We start from the raw sequence: 12321 nt of genomic DNA on the forward strand, positions 1-12321 counted from the left end.
AAATAATACAGTAAAACCCATAAACAGTACCAAAAAGTGCAATGGAGTCTATGAATAGTAGCAAAAATAAACTGAATAGTTAAAAAAAAACTGGTTTTTTAAGCCAATGCCAAATGCACACTCAATCTCTCTCTATGGTGAGCTTGGTGAGAGAGTGTAATTAAAGTATGTGTGTGTGAGTTTAGCAATTAGTTTGTTTGTCAAAAAAAAAAATCTCTTTCTATGGAGATATGTTATATGACAAACCTCATAAATTATTGTATTCTCTATGTGGTGCTTGTAGACTTATTTGCCCTTATTTTAATTTGTTCAAATCAATGAGTGCTATTGAAAGTTCAAAATATGTGTAAAACACCTTTGAACGTTCAAACCCCAAATTATAAAATATCAATTCAAGCTTATTATCAAACAATTAATGTGCAGAACATGAACATAAGCTAAATACAAAATTGATAAACAATCTAAGCCAAATATAATCACATCCACAATAGAAAATAAAAGGCAAAGATAAAGGAAGAGAGATGCAAACACAAGGACAACACGCTTTGTGCTATTAAAGAGGAAACCGAAGCTCTCGACGTAAAACCTCTCCGCCGCCCTCCAAGCGGTAAATAATCCACTAAAGAATGTAGGTAGGATACATGAACAGCAGAAAACCCTCCAAATCTAATCTACTCAGTGTACATAAGCCCTCCAAGCTTCTTACTCCAACGAGGTTGCGCCAAACCTATTTCTTCTTTAGCTTACCGAATTTCGCTACTAGACCATAGCATCAACCAATAGACATTGGTTCCTTCCAAACTGCTTCCCTTAGCACCAAATGTACCTTTTCACTGACGTGGGTGTGGTGAAGTAAGGATTTGGTCAATGTCCTCTCAAGGGTTTATCAATGGAGAGGAAGAGAGTAGAGGAATTTGATGAGTTTCTTAGGTAAAGACTGTGGCTGAGGCAATCTTGTTTTCTTTAGGGTTTCTCTCTCAAAATTCTCTCTAGAACCTCTCTTGATTTCGTGGGTATAAGGGTCTATATATAGTGGTGTGTGTTTGGAATACGAAGAGTCAGTTTTTTCCAAACAGGATAACTTAGCGGCTTGGCCTTGCGGCTTGTCCAAGTCGCGAGTTCAAGTCGCGAGGTAACAGCCTGGCTAGCCTGGGACTTTTGTCCTGTAGTGCGACAGCTGGCATGACCCTTCAGCTCCCCTGTGTGCTTCTCACGTGCTTGCAGTTGGCGGCTTGCCAGTCGCAAGTCAGCCGCGAGTCCTAACCACGAAACACTACTTCTTTACACAAACTTGAGCTTTTCTTCACACTCTCTTCACACACTACCCTTACATGAATCCCACCTAAATACAGGGTTACTAAGTGCTAAATTACAAGCAAATTGGCACGGAATAAAGCCAACAAGATGGTTGATAAATTTCAACCTTACAATCTCCCCCTTTGGCTATTCCATGACAAAACCCTAAAACAAACTCTAGACTTAATGTGTGAGTTGGGAACAGTTGGAAAACTCACTCACACCTAACTCTAGAATCTGTGAAACTCTTAAACCATAAGAACAAGAACTCCTGAAACACAACAACACAATAAGTTCATTGTATGCAAAAAACTTGTAAAACATATGGAGCAAGCACAATGCAATCAAGCACAATGGAATAAAAGCAATAGACCATGGCAAAACCAAAACAAGCAATCACTACATACAAGTGATCACAATACTCATTCACACTTGGAATGAACATCCGGACATTCAAGTTGACAAACACAAGGCAAATCACTTGAATAACCAACACTCAACCAATGCACAGTACAAGAAGTATGTGCATCTAGGAAAAATCCTACAAGGGCACAAGAGTGACAGTACTTAAAAAGAAATGCATAACATTAAGTTAGAAGTACTGATTTAGCAAAACACATAGGCTGCATAAAGCATGGTACAAACCACAAAGGCCTACAAGTGTGCATACACAACCCTAAAAGCTTACAAAAGCAACATAGGGACAAACCATAAACATAAACCTTAAAACCTACAAAGGTAGCAGGTACACACACAGAAACTCATAAAGAAAATGCTAAATAAACAACATAATATATACTATGTAACTTCTGAAATAAAATTATCCAAGAGTTAAGAGTTTTAGCCAAACCAAAAACTAAAAACAATATTAAAGCTATAAACAAAACATCATAAAAATGAAAGCTCCCCCTCAAATAAGAGCTCCCCCTCAAGAACAGCCCCAAAAATTATCCCCCTTTTTGACCGGAATAGCCAAAGGTTCACTACTCCTAGTTGGTGTGAAAGTTTTCAATCTTAGTTGAAAGAACATCAAGTTGATCCTGCATTGCTGTTATCCTCTCAGTATGTTGATTTTGAACCTCTCTGAGTGTATCAAGCCTCTCCAGGATGATCTGAAATGCATCAGGAGGTACAGCTAATGAAGTTGAGGCTCTACTCCTCTTTCTTCTGCTCCTGGGTGTGACTAATTGTTCTGCAGCTTCTATTTCAGTCTCCATTTGATCCCCTTCTTCTTGGACATCCTTCTCTTCTTCACCTAGAAGAAGACTTTGTATCCTTGTGAGGGTAAACTTGTTAATGGCTGACAGAGGAGCCATGGGACTGATATCTTGAAGGATAGCAACACCCTTTGCTCTAAAAATCGTCATGAGAAGACTAGGAAATATCAGCTTGGGTCTTGAGGTGGTTCTAGTCTCATCCACTATAGTATCAAAAATGTGAAAACTGATGTCAATGAAGGTTTTCTTCTTAAGTTCCATGAGAAAGATAGCTCTGGCATTTGTCAATGTAATCATCTTCCTTATAGGATACAGTTTGTACATCATTATGGTGGTTAAACACCTCATGTCTTTAGGAAAATCAGAAGTGTTGAGACATCTCTTTTTTATAACCCCGTCAATCCTAGTCTGGACAGTGTCTAGAGAAAGCATTCTGTCCTTGTAATTTGTGAATTCGTAACCCTCCAAACCCTCAAGTCCTAGAACCTTATCAATGTCATGAGCATCTAAGGTAAATTCCTTTCTTCTCAGCCAACAACTCAACTCATCCTCCCTTATCACAGTATTTGCATAGAATTCTCTGATTAGAGGCTCACAAATAAGAGGTAGGTCACTCAGCAATTTTTCCCAACCTCTACCCTTAAAACAACTTGGAATGAAGGTGTCCTTCAATTCCCTGAAATCAACAAATCTCTCCTAAATGATGGTTCCTCTTGAGAAAGAATCCCTATATCTCTCAAAGTGTTGAATTGACCTAAATAGGTTAGGGTCCATTTTTAGTCTTTTGTCAGATTTCTTAGCAATAGTCTTCTTCTTTGTTGGAGATGCAGTCATCTGTAGACAAGCAGAAAAGGTCACAACAAGACATAGCACAGAATGGGGAAATGCACACACATTAGTAACAAGTTAGTTACACAGAGAGAAACAGCGTGACCGACAAAACACAAAATAAGCACAGTTAATAACCAACAATTGGATAGAACAAGACAAACAAGTTTAAACTGTATATATGCAAACATATTTAGATAGATTTGAGCAAATGTCAATGAGACATGACCTAATAAGAATGATATGACGAGTATGAAATGAGCATGAAAACCCTAATGTATCAGCACACACTATATATGGTGAATGAAAATCAATACAATACTAGCCACACATATCACAAACTCATGTAAGTTGATATACCCAATGACCACATTCAGAGAGAAACACTGAAAACCTAAACCCATATGTCTAAAAGAAAATCTATCAAATATCAATGTTCAAACCAAATATTAGCAACCTGATGAACACATAAAACTCTAAAACACCTCTACAACAAGAGAAAATAACTTCACACAATCAATCTCAACATTTTAGGCAAACCCATGTTTGAACACATTATATCACAGAACACAAATGCAACATTCAAATCAAGAAACTAAAGACCAAAACAGTAAGAATGAAGTAAGGGAAAGAAAACCCATACCTTTTTCTTGGTGTTTGATGAAGACATGATACAAAAATGAGAGCTTTTTCAAAGAAACACGAAGTGTTTGAAAGAGTGATTTGGGAAAGACAATGAACAGTCATAAATTTTCAAGGGAAAAAACTGAAAAACAATTTTAAAAACTTTCTTTAAAATGCAAAACACGCATTTTTCGCGACTTAATTAAGTTGCCAGTCAGTCTCCAGGGTAAGCCATGAAATACTGTAAGGCCAAGATTTTCAAAAAATCTTTTAAGTGTTTTTCACAACTAGAAGGTCTACCCGCGAGATAGTCGCCAGAGGAGCCGCGAAAATCTCTGTGTACCCCTCGCGACTGGACCTTCCACCCGCGAACAAGTCACCACACTAAGCCGCGAAAACCACAAAAACTTAAATTTTTGAAAAAATTTCTATGTTTTTTTCGCGACTGCAGCCTTAACTTGCCAGTTATCCACGAAACATCTCGGAGTAAGCTCGCAGCTTGGGCATGCGACTGGACCTACTCGCGACTGAGTCGCCAAAACAGGGCAACACTGTTTTTGAAATTTTTAACAATTTTGTGAAAACAAAATACTTTCCAAAAACAAACTAAAACACTCAAAAATCTTTTTGTGTTTGATCAACAGAAATTGAGCTTGTGAAAACACATTTAAACAAGTACAATCACACAAATGAATATAGCATTCATTGAATCATAGACTTGTGTGTTGTGTGTGAATATCAAAAGTGAGATAGTCCTTAGTCTAATGTGAAGTTTCAATGATCAATTCAATCAAGGCATACACAACTAGTACTAGATAATGCGACCTATCTCAATTATAGAAATGTGCATATATGACCTCCCACATAAACTTGAGTACAATTCTTTGAAACTTTTCATTTGGCTCCATTTTCAACAATTCATTTGATCTTTTTGAATAAATAAATCTCATTGTGAGATCGATGCCTGAAATTTATAATATTTCACTTCTGATGAGCTAGCCTTTGGCTTTTTGGGCATCATACATTTTATTTTGGTCACTTTCCCTTTTTCCTAGTCAAATACTAGTATGTGCAACAGGCTTTTGCAGCTCAATATCTCTTTTCATTTAGAGATTTACATTTGATGAACTCTTTAATTAAAAACAATAAAAATAAAAGTGGGAAGATATATAGACACAAGTCTATGCATGTCTCAAGATCAACAAAACCATTCACTAATCATTCATGATAAGGTTGAAGATCTATTTACAACAGTCACATAGATATCAGAATTTCTTCCACATTGATATGAGTGCATAAGAGACAAGCTAAGCTCGTTAAATGCACAAAGCCATTAGTACAAAGGTACAAGGCAAAACATGCTTTGAGACAATACTCAACAAAGTTGATCAAACTCTTGGATTTTCTACTTTTTATGTGTTTTTGAATTTTTTTACATAAAAGTAATAAAAGATTGATCAAAGACAATGTAAAAACATTTTAAAGTGAAACAAATAAACACGCAACAACTTAAAACACACAGAAGCATAAGGCAAACAACTAAACAAATTCACAAAGCATAGGAAGAATTGATGCATGGACATGTTATGATGCTTATGCATGAGTACCCTTTGTCACCCACACATCACGTGCGTTTAGGGTGATATCCTTTACGGATTGGGTACGAGAGTTTGGACTATCAAACCTTCATGTGAAGCTTTCCAAGCAATTTGTGAAGGCACCAATCATGTTCATCATGTCCATCATTCCGGGATCACGATTTTGACTTCTTGGTCACTCACCACCCCAAGACCTATTGTCGTTTCTTCTTCCTCGTGACCGAAGAGCACTTGCATTGTTCAATGCTCTCAGCTTATGACAGTTGGATCTTGTATGTCCTTACACTCCACAAAAGTGGCAAACATGATTCAATCTCGGACCCCATTGTGATCCCGGAAGAGATCTTCCTCTAGCTTCAAATCTGGCTTCTGATTGATTACGGGACTTATTAAACACCCGTTGATCAGCCACATTCTTCATCTTCTCAGTCTTAATTTTCTCAAGAATGGACCTGTTCACAGTCATCTCTTTAGCCTTCACAAACTTCACTTCTTTGATGACCTTGGCTGATGAACTACTCCCTCCGGTGTAACCCAACCCGAACTTATCTGAAGAAGGTTTTTGAAATGAAATAACGTCTTCTAACTTCTTTGAAGACTCTCTCTATCTTGGCATGAGTTTGCACTACCTCTTGCTCAAGAAATCTCACTTTTGTGAAAGCTTCTGATAGCTCACCATTTAGTGTTTCAATCTCACACTTTGCCTCCTTGTATTGTGCCAGAAGACTTTTGTAATCTTCCTCAACCCTCTTCATCTTCTTAATGGCTGCATTAGCCACCTTAGCATATTCACCAGTCTTCTCAAGGAGAGAGTTGTAAGTCTCTTGCAATCCCACTATTTCTCCAACTTCCTCATCTTCAGACTCCTTAACTATTCCCATAGACTCCAAATCAGAATGCTCACCAAGTTCCTTCACGAGTGTACTCAAATCATCTGAGGACTTCACATGTGCAATGGTCATGAATGCGGAGTAGTTTCCTTCTCCGTCACAACTCTCTTCAGAATCAAAACTCGAAGAGTCTGTATCACTCAGTGTTGTGGCATATGTCTTACCTTTCCCTTTCAAGAAATTGGGACACTCCTTCTTGAGATGTCCATGGCCATTGCATTCATAACACACAATGTCCGAAGGAGAATGAAAATCCTTCCCTTCTTTCCTTGTAAACTCTTTCCTATCACCTCTTGAAGATGAAAATTTTCCTTCATTGAATGGTTTCCCACTGTTCTTCATCTTCAGAAACTTGCAGAAGCTTTTTGCAAGATATGCTACTTCCTTCTCCACTCCATCTTCTTCGGAGGGATCATCCATTCTTTCGGTGATGGTTTTGAGAGCAAGTGATTTACTCGTCTTATGGGAAGGTAGTCCCAGTTCATATGTTTGGAGAGACCCAATCAGCTCCTGAATTTTGATCTCATCCAAGTCTTTACTCTCTTCTATGGCTATGACTTTTGCTCTAAAGCTTTCAGACAAGGACCTCAAGATTTTTCTCACCACCTTAGTACCTTCAATCTTCTTACCAAGATTGAGCTTAGCAATGACAATTTCATTGAGCTTTCCATAGAATGAATCAAACGATTCATCTTCACCCATCTTGAGCTCTTCAAATTTGGTGGTAAGCATTTGGAGCTTTGTGTCCTTCACCTTCTTAGTCCCCTCATAAGTTCTCTCCAAAATCTCCCAAGCTTCCTTGGCAACAGTCATGTGAGATATCCTGTGGAATTCATCTGGAGACACACCACAGAAAATAGCATTTAAAGCCTTACTGTTAGCATTGGCTGCTGCAAGGGCTACCTTATCCCAAGTAGACTTAGCAGCCTCTGGCCTAGTCCAACCTATTTCAACCGCATCCCACATGGTGTCATCAATAGATCATAGAAATGCCCTCATTCTAACTTTCCAGAAGGCATAATTGTTACCATAAAAAAATGGTGGAACATTTAAGGATTGAGACCTATCCATCTCAAAAAGGGTCAAGGATCACACTCAGGTATTCAAACCACAGCGAGTGTACCCACTCTGATACCAATTGAAAGTTCAAAATGCGTGCAAAACACCTTTGAATGTTTAAACCCCAATTACAAAATATCAATTCAAGCTAATAATCAAACAATTAATGTGCGGAACATGAACATAAGCCAATGACAAAATTGATAAACAATCTAAACCAATTTAAAATCATATTCACAGCAGATAATAAACGGTAAAGATTAAGGAAATAGAGATGCAAACACAAAGATAACACGCGATGTGTTATCGAAGAGGAAACCGAAACCCTCGGCATAAAACCTCTCTGCCGCCCTCTAAGCCTTAAATAATCAACTAAAGAATGTAGTTGGGATACATGAACAGCAAAAGACCCTCCAAGCCCAATCTACCCAGTGTACCTAAGCCCTCCAAGCTTCTTACTCCAACGAGGTTGTGATGAACATATTTCTTTTTTAACTTACCGGATTCCGCTACTAGACCATAGCATCAACCAATAGACATTGGTTCCTTCCAAACTGCTTTCCTTAGCACCAAATGTACCTTCTCACTGACGTGAGTGTGGTAAGGTAAGGATTTGGTCAATGTCCTCTCAAGGGTTTATCAATGGAGAGGAAGAGAGTAGAGGAATTTAATGAGTCTCTTAGGTAAAGATTTTGGATGAGACAATCTTATTTTCTCTAGGGTTTCTCTCTCAAAATTCTCTCTAGAACCTCTCTTGATTTCATGGGTATAAGGATCTATATATAATGGTGTGTGTTTAGAATACGAAGAGTCAGTTTTTACCAAACAAGATAACTTGGCAGCTTGGCCTCGCGGCTTGTCCAAGTCGCGAGGTAACGGCCTGGCCAGCCTGGAACTTTTGTCTTGTAGTACGATAGCTGGCGCGACCCTTCAGCTCCCCTATGTACTTCTCACATGCCTGCAGTTGGCGGTTTGCCAGTCGCGAGTCAGCCGCGAGTCCTAGCCGCGAAACTCTGCTTCTTTGCACAAACTTGAGCTTTTCTTCACACTCTCTTCACACACTACCCTTACATGAATCCCACCTAAATACAGGGTTACTAAGTGCTAAATTACAAGCAAATTGGCACGCAATAAAGCCAACAAAATAGTTGATAAATTTCAACCTTACAGCTATTATACAAGAAATGGCATCAGAGCTTCCGCTATCGCACAACAAATTCCAAGTGCAAATTAAAGCTTCAACAATCTTTGGCAAAATACAAGATTGTTAACTTTACATTCTGTGCCAAAAGTTTATGTAACCATAGTTATAGGAATACTCAAAAGATCATATGCCATTAAAGGTAGCTCAAAAAACTGATTGCAGTGCTCTTTTCGCCATGAGAACATTCATCTTTGCATATTGCTTTCAATCTAGTCTAGGATTTTCTAATCAAGTCTAATTGATGGTGTGTGTTTGTGTGTGTGTGAACTTCCATAATAGGACAATTCCTAATCATTTAAAAATAAAATTATTGTAATCAAATTTTTAACACAGTTCCATAGAGTCAAATAAATAAATAAATTCCCTTAGAAAAAAAAAATGGTCAATTTGTGTGACTCGCGACCCGACCTGACTTGACTAGTCTTTTTCAACATGTCGAGTACAAGTTCACCCATTTTGGTTTATGAATCCAAAAATCCCTACCCATACATTTCTTTTGGGTTCAAGCAGATTAACGGCTTTTAGTCTAATTTTCCAGTATTTAATCCTATAAGAAGACATCAATTAATGTGTGAGAGGGTGTACCGCATTGTCGTGGACCATGCATGGTGTGATCACCGATCACATGTCCACAATGCTTACCCATGCTTCTTGTCTCATATTCTCATCAAGAATAATCAGTCAGTGTAACACAACACTCCTCTTTGTTATGCTAGATTGATGTCTAACGAAGACGTTGACATGACATTAATCATGTCAACGTCTGGTCCCATATGGTCATGCAGGCCAAGAACCAATGCATAACCATTTCAGGAGAAAAGGTGTGTTAGCGTAATTAATAACATTGGTTGATGTTTCAGGAGGCACACATATCGTAGCCGAGGCCATTGCCAATGCCAATGCCTTCCCCCTCAATTACTTGACAATATTTGATCCAAAAATGATAGGTAATAATATGGATGCCCAAGAGACCTGTTAACCCAACCCACTTGAGGGGTCCGATTAGGCCCAAACTGAATCCAATCCAATATGGTGGCTGTAGCAGTTGGTGGTGGTTATTCACCTTCAAAACCTAAATCTAGTGGGTTGAGTCTTAGGTTCTCTCCTCCAAAATCTAAGAAACTTGGTTTGACCGATGACCTAAGGCAATTTTGGCAAAATCCACTAAATTTAGTGAAATCTTAGCTAAATTTAATGAGAACTCACTAAATTTGGTAAGATTTCCATCAAATCTAGCGAGATCTCACATTGTGAGTTTTCCACTAGATTTGGAGAGATCTCATCAAATCTTCATCATTTTTGTTGACATCTTGATCACCGCAGTCTCTCTTGGTTTCGACCAAAATTGATGCAATCTGACCCATTGGTGCTCACGTTTGGCGGCAAATCCATGTTCAACCACCTAGTGGGATTGAGTTGAATCCTAGTAAAGCCCTAACCCAGCCCAGACTGACCTTTGAACAACACTAACTAACAAGGTATAAGTACTTCCACTCTCTTATATAACAACCATATTTCATGCAACCTCTCAGCAAATGCAATCTCTATTAAGGTGTATACATGTGACTTTGAAAAAATCTACAACAACAACCTTTTGTGCCACAACTTTTTCATAACTCTAATGTGATAGGATGTAAGTGATGAAAAACAAATGGTGAGACCATGTTAAAAGGGTAGGCAATCAATTAAAGTAATAGTTGTAAAAAAAAAAAAAGTGTGATAAAGGTTGTGATCTTGGAATTACTCGATGACTTTTTTATTATTGATTTCAACTTAGAAGAAAGAAAGATTAAGAGAGAGGATTTTGTTCAGTTCCATATCTAAAAAGAAATACATGGATTATGGAATTACTTAGGTGATTTTTTTTTTTTTTTTTTTTTATGGGTGACTTTTTTTTTTTTTTTTAGATTTTTTTTTTTTTTTTTTTTTTATGGGTGACTTTTTTTTTTTTTTTTAAATGGGATACTCAGGGAATTTTTTATTATTGATTTCAACTTAGAAGAAAGAAAGGTTAAGAGGGATCATTTCATTAAGTTCCATATCTAAAAAGAAATACATGGATTATTAAATTACTTGATCGGTGACTTTTTAATTATTGATGAACAAAGTTTAGCTACAAAATTGATTGTAGCCTTAGACTACAAAATTGGTTATAGCCTCAACCTTACTCAATAAAATGAACATTACTATATATTTTGAAAACCTAACCGTTGAATTGCATATTCTTTACACTCTGAATACACATGTCAAATTTTGTGTCAATCATATATTATTTACTATATAATCTATAAGTTTATATTTTATGTATAATTTTAAATTACAAAAACTTGCAATTCAAACAATTTATTGATGACATAGCTATTTAACTTTAATTTTTTTAGAAATTTTACAAACATGAAGGATATAAGAAGAAAATGTAATCTAATGATAGATTTGTCAAAATTCACCTCTAATAAAAAGATATTAAGTAAAGTTGTAACCAAGTCTACAACTAATTTTGTAACTAAACTTTATTCATTATTGATTTCAACTTAGAAGAAAGAAAATTTAAGAGAGAATTTCGTTAAGTTCCATATCTAAAAAGAAATACATTGATCATGGATACTTGATACCAAAAATATGAAAACAATTAAATATCTTTTCAATTATCTAACAAGAGGTGGATATCAGAAGGATGTTCTCTTTTAAGCACGGCGCCAACCAGACACTGTAATGTCGGTTGCTCTCATTCGTTTTCTCTAAATCAAAATTAGAAAATCTGACCATTTACACTATCACAAAGATCTTCTCATTATTTTCACTCCACTTTCTCTAAATAATTAAAAAAAAAAAAAAATTAACGAAACCGATTGAAATATAATGTTTGTATATGAACCATATCGGCAAAGATTAGCTTGAAAGTATCGTGACGATGATGAATGGTCCATGAGAAGAAAAAAAAAAAACTAAAGTTAATTTTTCTGTCTAAGATTTCAGAATCTTTAGCTGTGTATCTACTTTTAGCGACAAATTATAATGATCAATAAATTATGAAAAGAATCCTACTAATAATTTTTCTGTGCAAGAGTTAAAAACTCTTTTGCTATTCCCATGTGAGCCTTCAAGAGAACAGTAAACCACCAAACCATGCAAATCATTGGTCTAGTTAATTAAGAAGAATTCCTATCCATAAACGAACACATGCACAACGTGAATGAAAATTGAAAGCGCACTGCTACAGGGAAAATTGGTGCACTTCTCAATTGGCGTTTACAGATGCTAAAGATATTGTTCTGTGCTGAAATTGGGTTACAGAGGTCTTCATGATAGAGAATTTGGAGTTGCTTGTGGATTTGGAAGATCTGGTATTGAAAGCAGAGGCAAGGAGGATTCAAATTAAGGTGCTCCAAATTTCCAGAGGAAGACAACTAGGGGAAAGATCACTCGTCAGACGAATAGAAAATGAGGAGTTTAATGTGATCACTGCTCTTAGTCCTCAAACTAAAAATTGACACATCACCATTCTATTAGATACGCTAAGGATTAAAGGCGTAATCATTTTAAGTTTGAAAGGGACTAAAATCAGTTACTTAAAACTTGAAAAACTAAAACCCATCATTTTTAGG

Source organism: Quercus suber, unplaced genomic scaffold (assembly GCF_002906115.3).
Source record: "Quercus suber isolate HL8 unplaced genomic scaffold, Cork oak 2.0 scaffold_365, whole genome shotgun sequence".
NCBI lineage: Eukaryota > Viridiplantae > Streptophyta > Magnoliopsida > Fagales > Fagaceae > Quercus > Quercus suber.